The sequence below is a fragment of the Ochotona curzoniae genome, unplaced genomic scaffold, assembly GCF_017591425.1.
Source record: "Ochotona curzoniae isolate NIBS_2020 unplaced genomic scaffold, NIBS_Ocur_1.0 contig_2688, whole genome shotgun sequence".
NCBI lineage: Eukaryota > Metazoa > Chordata > Mammalia > Lagomorpha > Ochotonidae > Ochotona > Ochotona curzoniae.
Genome location: NW_024465553.1, coordinates 8399454 through 8414679, shown reverse-complemented (window position 1 = coordinate 8414679; position 15226 = coordinate 8399454). Strand labels below are relative to the sequence as shown.

At 51.1% G+C, this 15226-nt stretch overlaps 1 protein-coding gene across 4 annotated transcripts in view; it reads right to left on the bottom strand.

Annotated features, from left to right (window-relative positions):
- FOXN3 (forkhead box N3) overlaps positions 1-15226 on the bottom strand; it is a 333022-nt gene that overhangs the window by 163285 nt on the left and 154511 nt on the right. The gene's annotated exons all lie outside the window — the stretch shown is intronic.

Sequence of the window (15226 nt, the reverse complement as noted above, 5' to 3'; positions counted from 1 at the left end):
TCTTTTCCCAGACACCGGAGGCCAAGTGTTTGGGGAAAAAGCTCACCCCTGATACTCATGTTTTAATTGCTTCCTGCGTTGTGGCCACTTGCTAATTGCCCCCAGAGATAAAAAATACAGGAGATCTTTCTTGGCAGCAATGAACACCATCACCTGCTCATCAGCCGGGATCACTGAGTCACAGCTGTGTGTGACACGAGGCTCTGCTTCCAATCCTGCAACAGGCAGGGCAAGTCAGCCACCGAGTCTGTCTCCTAACATGCTCATGTGATGTGAGACTTACACACACACACACACACACACACACACACACACACACACACACACACACACACACACACACACACACACACACACACACGGTGCGCAGTGCAGAAAGCTCATCAACACCAACTCCATCAACTGCAGTAACTAGAATGAAGAGCAGCCCAAGTCACACGGCCCTGGCTGCCTTCACACACTGTGTGCCACTAAGTGACTTGCATGACCACGGTTTGTCTCTCGCATTCCTGGAGGTTGGGAAGGTCAAGGTCAAGGAGCCGACAGGTTAGGTTCCTGGTGAGAATTCCCTGCTTGGCCTACAGATGGCTTCTCCATGTGGGCCCAGGAAAAGGACCCGTGTCTCTCTCTTCTTACAGACCCAGCAGTCCCAGCCTGAAGACAGTCCCATCCCTCCACTGTCCCATGGGATGTACCGTCATTGTCTCATTTCATCGTTGACAACCGCATAAAAAGCCATGATCTTCCCCCTCTCATGGGCAAGCACACAAAGTCCCTTGCCAGCAGTCAGTCTGCTGTCAGGCCCCTGGCTAGAAATCAGCCCTGGCTTACTCTGACTCAGACCCCCACCCACGCTCCTAAAAAAAAAAAAAACCATCAGCATGGCTCCTGATTTCATTAGATGGCAGAACTTATTATTACAAAGTTTATTATAAATGGCATAGATGGGCTGTGAATGCCAATGGCAAGGGAGAGAGAAAGATACAATACAATGAGGCGTAGACTTGATTAAGGAGATGGGTCTGAAATAGAGCCCTGAGAAACAAAGCTGGTTTGGGGCATTCAGAGAAGAAGAGCAGAGGGAAGAAAAAGAGCTAAATGGGTGAAGACAGCTGCTACTGCAGGGCCCAGGGTCTGGGAGGAGATGGGAAACTCACTTCCATGGGTGGCTGGCAAGCGATGGGGAGACCTGAGCTCCAACCACAAAACAGAGCCTAGAGACAGGGAAAGCTGTACCTGCAACCCGGGAATGGACAGGGTCAAACGGCCCCAAGCAAAGTGTGGGAAGCTGCTGTGTGGGGCACAGAGGGCCAGGGGCTGGGCTCTGCTGTTACATGGGATGCTGCCCTGGGTACCAGTGTAAGATGCCCCATGCATGAGGGCAGACTGTATTTAGATGAGAAAGATGGCAAGTGAGCCACAAATAATTGCATGGGTAGACCTGCTGCTGCCCACAGAGAATACCAGGAGGGAGACGTGTCCCTGGAAAGGTGTCTTTAGAGACGGAAACTGACAGGTCAGAGAAGCAAGAAAATCAAGAATGACATGCTGGTGAGGCCAACAGCAATGTCATCAACAGGACCCCAACGTGGGTGGGGGCCAAGACTGCTCGGAGTGGCTCGGCAGTGCCCGGTGCCCTTGTGACACTGACCCTGGATTATCCTGTGACACCAGCAGCACCGAGCTGGTCCTGAAACAGAAGATTCTGGGACAGCTGAAGCTCAGGGAGGGTATACCAGGAGTGACTCTGAAGTTCAACCATTAGATTTTCCGGAAAGGAAACCTTGTCTAGCCCACAGCCCGGGGTGGAGCCGGTGAGCGGGGTAGATTCAGGGAGGTCCTGTCTGGCCTTCCATAAACAATGTCTCCATTCCCCATCTCTGATGCTCTCCTGAACTGTGGAGCCAGTGTTGTGGTGCAGCAACTTAAATCACCATCTGTGCGGTCCACAAGCCATAGGGGTGCCAGTTCAAGTCTTAGCTGCTCCACTTCCAATCCAGCTCCTTGCTAATGAACCTAGAAAAGCAACAGAAGATGGCCCAAGTGCCTGGGCCCCTGGATCAGGCAGGACACTCAGAGGGAGTTATTGTCCCCTCCTTTTCAGCCTGGCCCCATCCTGGCGGCTGTGAACACAAGGAATGAAGATTTTCATCTCTCCATCTTTTAACTCTGCCTTTCAAACAAAATAAAGATATTTTTAAATAAAGCATATAAAGTCAAAAAGCTTACAGGCTACAATACGCATTCCATAAAGGAAGAGTGAGCACCATGGTGCAGTGAGCTAAGCCCCGGCTCACAATGTGCACATCCAGTACAGTACGTAACAGTCCTGTCTCGTCATCCGATCCAGCTCACCTGGAAGATAGCAGATGGTGGCCCCACCACTTGGGTCCCTGTCATTCAGGTGGGAGAGCCAGCTGGAGCTGCCGGCTCCCTGTACTGCCCAGCCCAGGCCACGGCAGTGCAGCCATCTGGGGCATGGAACAGCTAATGGAAGGTATACCTCTGTCCTTACTGCCTCTCCCTCTACTGGCAACTCCGCCTTTCAATAAAATACTCCTGGGCACAGCACGACGGCACAATTGGCTAATACTCGCCTTGTAAGTAAGCTCTAGGATCCCATATGGGTGCTGGTTCATGTCCCAGCTGCTCCACTTCCCACCCAGCTCCCTATTTGTGGCCAGGGAAAGCAGTCAAGGACGGCCCAAAGCCCTGGGAGCTCACACCCACATGGGAGACTCAGAGAAAGCTCCTGGCTTCAGATCAGCAAGGCTCTAGTTGTTGCAGCCATTTGGGGAATGAACCAGCAGATGGAAGATCTTTGTCTTCATAAATCTGCCTTTCAAAAAAAAAAAAAAAACTTAAAAAAAATACTCTTTGTAAAATATTATAAAAGGACTGTGTATTGATAGAATGCTTAAAATGAAACATACACACACACACACAAGACTAGGAGAACTGACACAGTCTCCAGACACACCTCCCCTCTCGGCCTGGAGCCCGCACACTTCCGGCATGGCACACACACGTGCCCGTCCTATTCCTTTGGCACCGCGGGCTCCCACAGGTGCCCAATCAAGGCGGGAGACGCATGCCAAAGGATTTCCATTGCCTGCTCAATTGATGCGTTGGGGAGAATTACGCCCTTCACAACTCTCACTATTAACCTTTTTAATTTGTCATTTTCATTTTGACAAAACAAAGGCAAAGTGCATAAACAATTCCAATGATTGCACGAATAGACTGCACCGTCAGGACAGAGACGGGAACGCCGCGGCAAGGGGGCTGCAGGCTCTGGTGAGCCAAGATGGCTAACGCCCTGCCAAAGCTGACGGACAGGCTTCCGCGCGGGGACCTCTGGGTCAGCCCACACTGTTCACTTGCCCTTTGGCCTTTGAGGGCTGGACTCAATAAGAAAGAAGCACTCTCAAGTTCACAGCTCTATGTAAATACAGACCCTTTTATCGGCTTCATCATAAACTATAAAAAGAAATCCCACTCTGAGAATGTTCTCGGCTGTTTTAAGCCGTATGTGTTTGTTGAGGAAAACTGTGACTTTAAGAAAATGATATAGCGGTGAAATCCACTAATATATTTTTCAATCAGGAAACTATGTTCAAGGATTTTCTCTAAGCTGCTTTTTTTTCAAGAGGAAATCCCAACACACAGAACAGACAATTCGCTTTTTCTTCAAACTGACAAGCAGTATCATTTTGTATTGGAGGCTACAGAATTCTGATTATTGAATGCAACTTTACTGGGTGTGGGGAGCCAAACAAAATAAAATGCCAGGTATTAAAGAAAATAAAATTGGTCAGTAAAAGCTTCCACGTAATTGAATTCGCTCATATGAGCAAGATCTCCAGGAATTCCCGCGATCTCCCATCACTCCCGACACGGCCCAGCTGCTGCACCCTCCCAGCTATTAGGCACCCCTCTGCCCAGCTCTCCAAGGCCGAGTGCAGCCATTTTTTCTTGATGGTCCCTGGACTGACTGCTTAGGAAAAAGGGTTCCTAAAGACAGAAGCACAAAACCCCAGAACGGAAGAGCTGTAAAGTAGTCGTGTCTCTCTCAGAAAGCTCTCTCCGACCACGAGGGTTGATGATGGACGCAGACTGTGGTGGCCGGTGGTCGGCAGGCAAAGAGAACCGGCACCAGGAAACTCTGTTCACTTATGTATGCTTGGCCTCCTGGGACCAATTACAGAGGCTGGAAACTTGGGGAGTAAGAATGACTGAGCCCTCAACACTGGCACAATTGTCCGCCGCCAGCCCCAGATGGACCTCTGCTTTCAGGGAGTGCGTCCTCCTGCCCCTGGAGAAGCCACCTGCATGAAAGATAAAGGTGCCACTCAACAATAAAATGTGGCTCCACTGGGCAAAGCGAAGGTAGCAAGTGAGACCAAGGTCACTCAAGGGTCCTTCACCAGCAGAGCTGACACCCTGGAAGAGGTTCCTGGATCCTGGTTCCCGATCAGCACAGCACCAGCCGTTGCGCTCACTTTCGGAGTGAATCAATGGATGGAAGATCTTCCTCTTTGTCTCTCCTCCCCTCTATATATCTGACTTTGTAATAAAAATAAATAAATCTTTAAAAAAGAAAAAGGTAAAAACAAAGACAACGGTCTGGCTACACCTGCAGCATCGGGGTGGACTGGAAAAAAAATACATAGGCAGCAGCATTGTTCTTCGGAGATGGCCATTGATGGTCCTCGATTCTTCCTGACAAAGGCAACACCCCAGCATGGGAGAGAATGGAACCTGAGTGGGGTGCAAATGCTTGCATCGGTGGCCAAGGCCCTACCCACTCTGATCTAAAATACATCCTCAGAACCCACCCTATGCCAGGTAACCTGCTGGTTTCGGGGGTGCCAAATGGAAAGGACAAGGAGGGGGGGTAGCGAATGGGGGTCACCAGGGGTAACAGGGCCCACAGGAATAATCCCTCCACAGCATGGGTGTCATGGGGAGGGCGCCTCAGCTGGATGCAAAGCTGGTGCACAGCAACTAGAGAAAAGAAGAGGAGGTGTGGTCCAGGCCGAGGCAACAGCACAGGCAAAGGAAAGAAGGGCTGGGATCAAAGACGGGAGCATCCAAAGGCGACTGGGGAAGAGCAAGACCTGAAGAAGTAACGGGGAAGGACCAAGCGGCACAGGCATCCATGCTCTCCACACTTGGGGCTCTAATCTGAACAAAACTCCAAAAAAAAAAAAAAAGTTTTAACCAATAGGATAACTTTTAAGACTAAGTGGGTTTTGGACTTACAGCATAAAGTCAAGGTTAGTTTTGGTTTCAATGTACAGGTGTGTTTGCGGTTAAGCTCAGAGATACACTCTGAATCACTTACAAACACTATGATGGCTGGAACTTACTGTAAAATAATACAGCAAGGAGGAGGAGGAGAGGGAGATGGATTATGTGGATTATGTTAAAGAAACACAGGATGTGTGTAGTCCCAAAGCAGTTACACCACACTTAAACATTGTATCAGTCCCGTTGGCCAGCACTGCTCATTGCATTTCATTGTACAACACCAATGAAACCTTCAGTGACAAAAAGGCCAAGGGAGAGATGTGATCACCTCTGCTGGAGGTCTCTGCTGGTCCTCCAAGCCCTTCCTTTCCAATCACAGCGTAGAGAACTAACTAAACACAGACTCCCAGGTGACAGCACCAGAAACAATTCTCATCCAGTGTATCAAGGGCATGTTATATCAACTTGATAGCTGTAGGGAAGCGCACAGATTCAAACACTTGCACAATTCCCAACGGGCCCTGTAAAAGCATCACTTCTCATTGTCTCCATCTTCCCCTCACACACACACACACACACGCCCTTCTCAGGGTCCCAGACAACCCCTCACGGCCCACCCGACTTCCCCTTTCCCTGTCACCAGCCCTAGCCGTGACCATCCTGGAAGAAACCCACAAAGGTAATTCTGTCCTTGGAGAGTCCTTCCCGTGGCACTGCTAACCCCTACGGATCATTTCTCCTTTGGATTTCCAACCCTCGTAGTTCTGCTCTGACTACCTGCAAGGATGGTGAGGAATCACAGATGGCACCGCTAGGCACGGGAGGGGGTGATCACACCACAGGGGTAGGGCCCCACATTTCAGCACAGCAAGTACGACCACCAAGTGGAAGCCACGTGCAAGAAGATGGCACAGACCTCCCGGGAAACACAGGGACAGACGCTCATGTGGCCACCACAGCCCTACGAAGTGCTCTGTGGCTCTCAGCACTGGTGCCCGGGTCAAAGGGCCACCAGCTGGCACCCAGGTACCCTCAGCAGGCCGGGTGGCTTTCTTTACCTTGCATCCACCTGTGCCCTGATGACAGCATTCTTCTGGAAGCTAAACTTAATAAATTTCACCAGGAAATCCCTCTTGTAATCTATTCCAACTGACAGCAACTACTTGTGCCTGATTTATGACTACTGTAGTCCCCTCCTTCGGGGTGAGGAGGGGCATGGGAGGGCGGGGTCTGCCATCTCCTTTTAAGGAGAAATGGCTTTGCCACCGGCGGGGTGGCCAGTGTGTGCAAGACAACGCCCTGCACAATGCATCTCAAACTAGTCTGGTCAGCTTATCCCTTCCCTGAAAGCCAGGGAGCCGCCACCTCAGTAACTCCGCTGCTAAGGCAACCGCTTACTTTCCATATCAACTGCAAACGCGTTGCTATGGAGACACATATACAAGAAAAATTCCTCTCAGCAACCAGGGACCAGATGGCGCGGAACTGAGCAAAGTCTCGGAGTAGGGGGGCTTGGCTGAGCGGGATGTTAACTGCAGCGTGTCACCCTCCTCACCTCAGCTCAGGGACACAACCTCGCCGAGTGCAGGGAAGCCGCACCCACGCCGCACGCACACGGCCGCACGCACACCGTGAAGGCCCCGCCTGCTCTGCCTGCAGGACTCCAGAACAGGAGGCCAGCCCAGCAACTCAGAGAGCTTCTCCCCTTCGGTTTGAATGCCCCCAACATGACTTCTCAAACTCCAGTAAAACATTAACTGGTCATCAGGACTGAAAGAAGGGTGTGTGTTCCCCCTTTTCCAGTCTGCAAGCTGACCCAGGAAAACCCTCGGGTCTGTACTACCTAGGGTCCCCTATGCCCCTGATTCATCACTCTTCCTCAGCTCCCCACGGACTTTACACTCATATATCAACTCCCTGACAGCTCCAATAAAATCTGCAAAAACTGTATCTAATTTAAGATGGTCAAAGATTATTCTACCCCTAGCCTCATCCCACCTCCCAGCCTGTGCACCTTCACGTGCAACTTCTAATCCTAGTCCAAATCAGAATAATTTCCATTTACTTTAAATTCATTTTAAATAATTATTAATTTTGAAAGAGTTGGGGAGGGGGAGGTTTATGAAGAGAAGGATTGAAACTGAGATCTTTCATTCACTGGTTCAGTCCCCCAGTGGCTACAATGGCCAGTGCTGGGCCAGGCCAGAGCCAGGAGCCAGGAGCTTCACCAGGGTCTCCCATGGGGGTGGAGGGCCCAAGTACTTGGGTGATATTTTGCTTTCACTGCTTTTCCCAGGCCATTAGCAGGGGGCTGGATAGGAAGTGGGACAGTGAGGACTCAAACCAGCTCCCTTACAGGATGCTGGCATTGCAGGTGGTGGCTTCACACACAATGCCACAAGGCACACCTTGAACCAGCCCTGGCTACTACATCCTGCCCCTACTGTCCCTTTAAAGCACCTCGCTCTCCAGTTTCTAAGGCATTTGCTGCATGCTTGCCTTCCACTGCTTGGACTTCCGGAGCTCCGGCCACCTCAGGGCCTCTGCACTTGCTGTTCCTTCAGCCCCGAGCTTCGGACGGCTGCATCCCTCTTGCACATCCCAGCTGGTTTCTTGGGGATGCCTCCTTCACTCCAGGACACAGGCCAGTTTTATTTTCGTCATTGCACACACTCTACCAGGTCTGCCACTTTAGCCCATCCACATGGGGAACTACAGTGTGGCAGTGCGGAGTACGCCGCCTCCTCGCTCATAACAACCCCAGCCAGTGGGGTGTTCCAAAGACAGCAACCAGCAGCACATCTGACAACTCCATAACCGTGTCGCAAATGCTTACAGGATGACGGAAGCACTTCTCAGGACACGCAGCCTTCATCTTTGCTTCGCAGGGCCTCAGCAGCCTGGCTGCACATGCCAGTTCTTGCTTCAAGTGACTGTGCAACTCTGGGAAGGCAGGAGCCCACAGAGTGGAGCACTCCAGGGCACTCAGCGGGATGCAGGCTCCCAGCTCCGGGCCAGGCTGCCTGCATCCTGACTCCCCCTCCGCAGTCCGCTCCCACAGCCTCGAGGAGAGTCAGCATTCACGTGACTGGCCTTTGGTTCTAAAGGCAAAGCAGGTGCATGTGTTCCACTGTCTAACCAAGTTAGTTCAACCGCTTATCGTCCATCCCCAGAGAAAGATACTCAGAGCCTTCTAAGAGGCTCTTCAGGAACACCGACCCCACGCAGACAGAGTCCACCCCAGGGAGGACAGAAGGCAGAGCAGAGCCTGTCCCCCCGAGAAGCCTTCCGCTCACTCTGCCCGTAGTGACTGGCACCTGCTACTTTCACATGCAAAAGCACTCGAACCCACGCGCTGGCACGCACACACACACACGTTACCGTGTTCTGACAATGCGCCTAACAGAACAAAGCATCGAGAGACCCCTCCTGAGACAGACCTCACGCCACTGTCTTTACCCTCAACCATCAAGCTCCTTGCCTGCTTTAATCACACTTGGTCCGACTGCATCTTCAGCTCTATCAAACTACGGCTCTTGAAGATTTTTAAACACAATTTAACTACACTATCTTGAAGCAAAACTCTAATGAGCTGGAATGTCTTAAAACAAAAAACAAAAAGGATCGGGGGGAGGTGCCGTGGCATCTCTGGAGAGGCAGCTAGCCCAGAACACAGGGCTGCTCCACTTCTGATCCAGCTCCCTGCTCATGAGCCCCAAGTCCTTGTGCCAGGTACCACCTAGGGTGGCCCAGAGGACCAGAGGAAGCTCCGGGCCCCTGGCAGGTCCCACTGCAGCCACATGGAGAGTGCAGACTGAACTAGCAGATGGAGAATCTCTGTCTGTCTCTTCTCTTTTTTTCTCTGTAAAATCTGCCTTTTAAACAAAAATTCAAAAAAAAAAGTTGAAATGATAAGTATGGGAAGAAACCATAATTATTGACAAAAGACTCACACAAAACTGCATTAAAACATTATCGTAGCTCTTCTAAAAAGTCATCTATCTTTGCAGGTGTGAAGTCCACTGGGAAGGTAATAACAGTTTCTTTTTTTAAAATATTCCATTCATCTAAGAGGTAGAGTAACACAGAGAGAGAGCTCTTCCATTCGCTGGATCAATCCCCAAATGGACACAACAGCTGGGACTGGGTCAGGTCAAAGCTAGGGGCTTCCTCACATGAATGCAGGGCCATCCTCTGTTGCTTTCCCAGGCACATTACCAGGGAGCTGGATAGGAAGTGGAGCAGCCAGGACTCAAATCAGTGCCCAAATGGGATGCTGGCATAGCAGGTGGCGGTGTAACCAGCCACAACACAATGCCGGCCCCAGTAATATCACTTTCTATTAAGCCTAAAACCTCCCACCATCTTGCCAAGGCTTAACAGCATTAGGGTGACACAACGCTCCACCCAAGAGTACAGATTAAGCTAAAGAACTCACAATTTTTTTTTTTTTTGGTGAAAAAAGCAAAACCCATGACTTTGTAACAGGAGGTCAGCATGGCAACCTCCTATATTATTTACTGCAGGGAATTATCCAGCAGCTAAAGTGATTTCAAAGGGATACAGCAAAGCCCCGTTAGCTCAACACGGAGGGCTTTGAAAACAATTTCTGGTTGGCTGGCTCTCTAGGCAGTGCATCGAGGAACAGGCAGCTGGTAGACCTGCTGGTGCATCACAAAAACCCTACCAAAGACAAGGCAACATTTTCCCATCCAGAAGAACCGGGCTTCCCAGGAGCCTGGCAGAAACTCCCCAGAGGGTCAGCAACACTTTCCTGGGAGGCAAAGTCAGCCAGGAAAGCAACAGTGTACAAGACACTACACACAGCGAACAAAGGCAAGGTCCAGCAAGAAGGAGAATCAGGGACAAGGCTCCCTGGACCTAGAGAAACTCCCAGAGGCCCATCGCAGTCAACTGAACATAAACTGAGCACTCAGGGGACTCTGTCGAATGACAGGGAAAACCGTGAGCCAACAGCAAGAACAAGATGGCAGAGATGGACCCCAGCCAAAGCACTCGATGGCGGGAGGAATCAAGAAGGAGCAGGAGGGCCGGCGTCGTGGTTCTACAGGCTAATCTTCTACCTTCAAGCGCTGCATCCCCTGTGGGTGCCAGTTCACGACCCAGCTGCTCCTCTCCCAATCCAACTCCCTGTACACACCCTGGGAAAGCAGCAGAGGATGGCCCAAGGCCTTGGGACCTTGTACCTACATGGGAGGCCTGGAAAAAGCTCCTGGCTTCAGTATGGCCCAGCTGTGGTCATCTGGGGTCATCTGGGGAGTGAACTAGAAGATTTTTCAGTAAATCCATCATTCAAATAAAAATCAATAAAGCTTAACAACAGCCATAAAGGAGCAGGGTCTGAAAGCAGTCAAGGTGTGTGATGGCTGGAGGGGCCTTGTTGGGCTGAGGACACTACTCCACCTGCCTGGCATGCAATGGGTTCCTATGACCTGCAACACGGCATCTCCTGGAATTGGTGGGAACTGCAGTAAGCTCCTGCCCTGCCACTTAGCAGCTGTGTGATCACCAGCAGGTTGCTTAAGCACTCAATAACTCCCTCTTCTTTTGTCAGAAGGAAAATAACAGGCCCTCCTTCATAAGGTTGTCACAAAGCAAGTGCTGTCAGGGTCCACGGCTGTTCTCAGGAGCTCCTCAGCTCTCCAGGGTCAGTAGCCTCATGAGCAGTTGGAAAACAAAGCAAATAAAATCCTGGGTCCTTTTTTTGCAGAAAAATGCAGCCAACACAGTCACATGCCATTAATTTCAGTTGCTCAGCAAGCGCTGTGCCTCAGCATGGCACGGCTCAGAGTCTGCGGGTTCTAATCCCGGCTCTGCTCAAGACCCAACTTGCTGCTGAGAAGCAATTCTCGGGTCCTTGGCACTCACAGGTGAGTTGCAGACTCGCGACTTCAGAGTGGCCCAGCCAGGCTGCTGGGAGGCATCAGGGAAGGGATCCCTCTCCGCCATTCAAAGCAAGAAACAAACAACATTACCTACAACAAAACTCACCAGCACCCAGGGCCCTTCCAATGCAGACCTCTTTTAGCCAAGACTAACAGCTCTCTTTACAAGGCACAAGCTAACACAGGCCTCCAGGCACTCAGTCCCGAATGGTACACACATGCTTCTGCCCAAGGCGTCCCTTGTAAGGCTGTTGATGACAAGTAATTTTTGTGCAAGTGGCAAGAGAATAAGCAAAGAGAAGGCACCAAAAATAAAAAGGCACATACTGGAGTCGTTACAACCCCATCTATAAGGAAGAAGCGTCCTTCACTTGGCATTTGCGAGGACTCAGACACGCTACTCTCACAGCCCTGAGACCTGTATGTAGGTCCAATGCGCGACTTCAGAACTCTCCCTGGACCGACTCAGGCAAAACTCCGCCATAGACAAAACCCCAGGAGTGGGATGCTACAGAGTAGGAACTGACCCCACGTGAACCCATAGCTCAGCATCCCAGGGAGCAGGTCCCCCAGGCCTGGGGAAGGACCTAAGACCACCTATGGCACACGCTGTGGGAAGATCAGCCTTTAGAGCTTACTGCTAAGCGACAGCAAGAACCAGAGAACAGAGGAAAGAACAAGTTAAAGTGACCACGAGGTGCAACTGAGGCAGCGGAATTAGTGGGAGTCCTCACTGACGGCTCCCTAAAAGAGGGGCAAGAGGGAGAGGAGAGGGAAGGAATGCTGGGAAGGGAGACGCTGCGGAGACAGTGCGGTCCAGGGTCACAGGTAATGCCTGTTTGGACCCCAACTCGAGCGCGGCAGGAGCCTCTCCCAGGGCCCAGCGCCTGGCACCAGTCCTGCCTCTGACTCCAGCACCCTGCCAACATGCACCCTGGCAGGCGGCTCCGACGGCTCAAGGGACTGCATTCGTGCCACCCACATGGGAGACTCCTGGCTCCCAGTTTCTTTGAAGACATTTAGGGAATGAATCAGCAAGTGGGAGAATCTCTTTCTCAAATAAAAAATTAAATGAATACAGAATGTCTACCTGGCAATAATTCCAAAGAATTATTCATTTTGTTTGGGGGTGGGAGATATAGACTCTGGCAAGTACACTGGAAAGAAATTATCATGTTTTCTTGTGCACACAGAAATATATGGAAATAAGATTATATGTAACCTAGAATTTGCTTCAAAATACTTCAACTGGAGCAACAATAAAAATAAATGAGTGAAAACCTCGCCTGGCATGTGCTGGGATGCCATGTGGACACCAGTTCTGTCCTAGTTGCTCCAGTTCCCATTCAGCTCCGTGTAGAGGATGCCCAGAGCCCTGGGACCTTACACCCACGTGGAAGACCCGGAAGAAGCTCCAGGCTCCTGGCTTCAGATCAGCTCAGCTCCAACCATTGTAGCCACTGAGAAAATGAACCAGCAGACGGAAGAGCCTTCTGTCTCGCTCCTTTGTGTAAATCTGCCTTTACAAGAAAAATAAATCTTTAAAAAAAAGAGAAAAAAAGAGAGGTGGGAACACAGCATCTTGGCAGAGCAGGTTAAATTGCCACGTGGGATACCAGCATCCCATGGAGAGGTGCCTGTTTGGAGTCTCAGCATCGCTGCTTCCAATCCAGCTCTGCTAACGTACCTGAAAGATCACCCAAGTGCCTGGGCTCCTATTACCCACCAGGAAGACGTGGGTGGCGTTCCTGGTGGCCCATCCTGGCAGTTACAGTGGTCATTTGGGGAGCAAATCAGCAGTCTCAGGCCCAGCGCAATAGCCTAGTGGCTAAATCCTCACCATGCAACAACCAGGATCCCATAAGGGCACCAGTTCTAATCCCAGCAGCTTCACTTTCCATCCAGCTCCCTGCTTGTGGCCTGGGAAAGTAGTCAAGAATGGCCCAAAGCCTTGGGACCCTGCACCTGCATGGGAGACCCGGAAAAAGCTCCTGGCTCCTAGCTTCAAATCGGTGCAGCTCCAGCCATTGTGGCCTCATGGGGAGTGAATCAATGGAAAGACGATCTTTCTCTCTGTTTCTCCTTCTCTCTGTAAACCTGCCTTTCCAACAAATTTTTTTAAAAAATAAAAAAGATAAAATACAAACAAAAAGTGCCTGCTGCACCCTAGTTTGGAAGAGGATGGTGCTGAAGCAACCTCAACGATGAGAAATTTCCCCCGAAGCACCTGGCTCCCGGCTGCCATGGGAAACCCACCGGAGTTTCTGAGCACCCCATGCCACCCCAGATTCTGACTAAGGGCCAAGAAATGGTCCCTACTTCAATGGTCCCAGATGTTTCCTCATCCAACAGTTGAGCCCTCAGCTGTCCAGCACCATGTGAACTCTGAGCCTCCAGGCACGAGGCCCACACAGGATCCTGCATTCTCACCAGGATGCCCGATCCCAGGGCATACATGTAAGTATTCCATTCTCACCTGTCAAATGCAATTCTCACCACTGTTTTGGGTGCTGTGTAAGCGCTGGCTCTAGGCTAAACCTCAGAGTGGGAACTACGGCCAAGGACAATTGCCTGGGGAAAAAACAACTGTACCTGGAGCACAATAGGGTTGTCACGGAGAGGGGGTGGTGGTGGGGAAAGTGGGGAATCTTCTCAGTTCACTCAGGGAGCCCAGGGGCCAACCCCACATGAATGGGGCAGAGGGGGCAGTGTCCCTCAAGCCCACACAAACACACCTGGAAGTCTGTGTGGCTCAGAGCAGTCACCAGCTGGCCCTGGGGTGACCCCAAGGGAAGAGGCAAAATACACAGCCCTTCTCACAAACACTGCGAACAAACTCCTAACAAGAAAACTGGCATTTGATCAGATAACGTGTCAATACAGGTCTGTACAGCTAAGCAGGCAGAACCCAACATTTCATAATATGAACCACCTCGAGTTCAAGGCCATCCCCTTTCAACAGGTGCTATCACTGTTGATCCAGATTGACAAGTGGCACCTCCAGAAAAGCCGAGTCCCACAATCCAATGCAGGTGGGTAGGGGTGCGGGGAAAGGAGGCAGGAGCAGGTGGAATTCCTTCAGGTGTCAGAACCCCCATCACCTGCCAGGGCTGGCACATGGGTCATCCCCCCACGTTGGTGGCACACTCTGGAGGTGGTCTTGTTTAACATTTCAGAGTGTGCATTGGGCAAGCTCCTTTCTGAGCAGCAGCCTTCCGTCCAACAGAGACTCAGGCATGCGGTAACCTGTGGACTGTTTACAAGTGGTGCTGCCCGGCCTTGGGGGCCCAGCACAGCACTTTCTTCACCGTGTTCTAGGCTGGGCAAAACCTCCCCAGACCTTCTCTTTCTTGTCACAAGAACTCAACGCATTTCAGAAGCTTTTGACACCACCAGCCAGGCTTCAAACACCCAAGGGAGCTACATCCAGAAGCTGGCCTCTAAATGCCCAAACTAAGATGTGGAGGGAAGGAGAAAAGGATGCGGACTGCTGGGGACGGCAAAGACTTCTCCTGGATGACCAGCTGCACATCTGGGTTGTGACAAAACAGGCACTGGGCAGGGGACCTGCACCCCAGGGGTATGCACATCTGCACCACACGAGACAGGCGTCCAGTCGAGCTCCTTCACACCCAGCCACAACAACATTTCATAAGAGTATGAAAGAACAACAGCCCTGCCCTACACCCCCATTTCCGTGTGGGATACAGACTCTCAGTGAACTGCACTGGCAGATAAACCTGAGAAACAGAGCTAGGCCACATCCTTATTCTCATTCCACTGACAACCACAACATCCTCAGGCTCCAGAAATGACCTAGCCAAGCCTCGCACGGCTGTGGACTGCACAGTGGCCCTGGCACCCAACCCAGGACTTCCACACACACAGAAAGTAAACCGCCTGCTGTACATGGCTGCTGCCATCATCACCCCGGAAACACAGGACCATGAAGACACGGCAGAGAAAACTTCACTGCCAGCTCATTCACTGAGGTGACGTCACTTCCCACCTTTCAGATGACAGTTTTCCTGCTCAGACACTAGATTCCGTTTCGCTTGTACCTATTA